General features: G+C 42.7%; 1 pseudogene; it reads left to right on the forward strand.

Moving 5' to 3' along the window:
* The first annotated feature begins 377 nt into the window (after positions 1–377).
* On the forward strand, positions 378–824 carry LOC145577973 (putative mitochondrial protein AtMg00310 pseudogene; annotated as a pseudogene).
* Positions 825–1,180: the final 356 nt, after the last annotated feature.

Raw genomic sequence — 1,180 nt, forward strand, 5'->3', positions numbered from 1 at the left:
GGCGTCAGGCCAGAAGCTGAATATGGAGAAATCGGAGGTGTCTTTTAGCCGAAACATTGATCTTGAGAAGAAAAATACGCTTCAGATGAAGTTATCTTTTAAGGCTGTCGAGGGACATGATAAATATTTAGGTCTTCCGACTTACATTGGAAGCTCTAAAAAAAATTTCAGAGTATTCAGGATCGGGTTTGGAAGAAGCTCAAGGTTGGAAGGAAAGGTACTTGTCTCAAGCGGGTCGTGAAATTCTTATCAAATCAGTTGCTCAAGCCATCCCAACATATGCGATGCAATGTTTTTCTATTCCCGTTAGTATTCTTAATGTGATAGAAAAAATGTGTAGAAGTTTCTTTTGGGGACAAAAGGGTGAAGAAAGAAAGATGAGTTGGGTGGCGTGGGATAAATTGTATCGAGCAAAAAATCAGGGAGGTATGGGGTTTAGAAATATGAAGGCTTTCAATAAGGCGATGCTAGCTAAGCAAGCTTGGAGAATGGTGATTAATAAGGAGTCTCTAATGGCATGGGTTTTGAAAGGGAAATATTTCCCACATTCTGACTTTTTTGGTGCTAAAATTGTTCCGAACATGAGTTTCACTTGGAGATCCATCTTGAGTTCTAGAGAGGTCATTGAAAAAGGAGCAATTAAAACAGTGGGAAGGGGGAATACTGTTCGTATTTGGGAGGACCTGTGGGTGCCCAACCTCCCAAGCTTTAAAGTTTTGTCAACAAGAGGTGAAGGGGATTCAGTTTCGGTTTTGGTGAACGAATTATGGGAAAATAGAAGCTGGAATTTGGAGACTCTCTCGGGTATTTTCACCCAAAGATAGTTTGAGGGAATTTGTAGCATCCCCATTCCTATGTTCGATGAAGATGATGGGTGGTCTTGGCAACATTCAAAGGATGGGTCTTATTCCGTGAGAAGTGCCTACCATCTGTTGGTCGAAGAAGATGCAAGGGAAAAAGCTTCTACGTCTGCTGGGCACGATTCGTTTAGGTGGAAAAATACCTGGCAAGCAGGATTACCACCAAAGGTTAAGCTCTTTGCGTGGAGAAGTGTTTGGGAGGGGCTGCCTGTGATGAGCCGTTTAGCTGCTAGAGGACTACAAGTTGATTCTCGATGTCCTATGTGCGGGGAAGGGGAGGAAACTACGACACATATGATACTTTTTTGTACAGCGGCTAG

This window comes from Chenopodium album, chromosome 2 (assembly GCF_948465745.1).
Source record: "Chenopodium album chromosome 2, dcCheAlbu1.1, whole genome shotgun sequence".
In the NCBI taxonomy this organism is placed as follows: Eukaryota; Viridiplantae; Streptophyta; class Magnoliopsida; order Caryophyllales; family Amaranthaceae; genus Chenopodium; species Chenopodium album.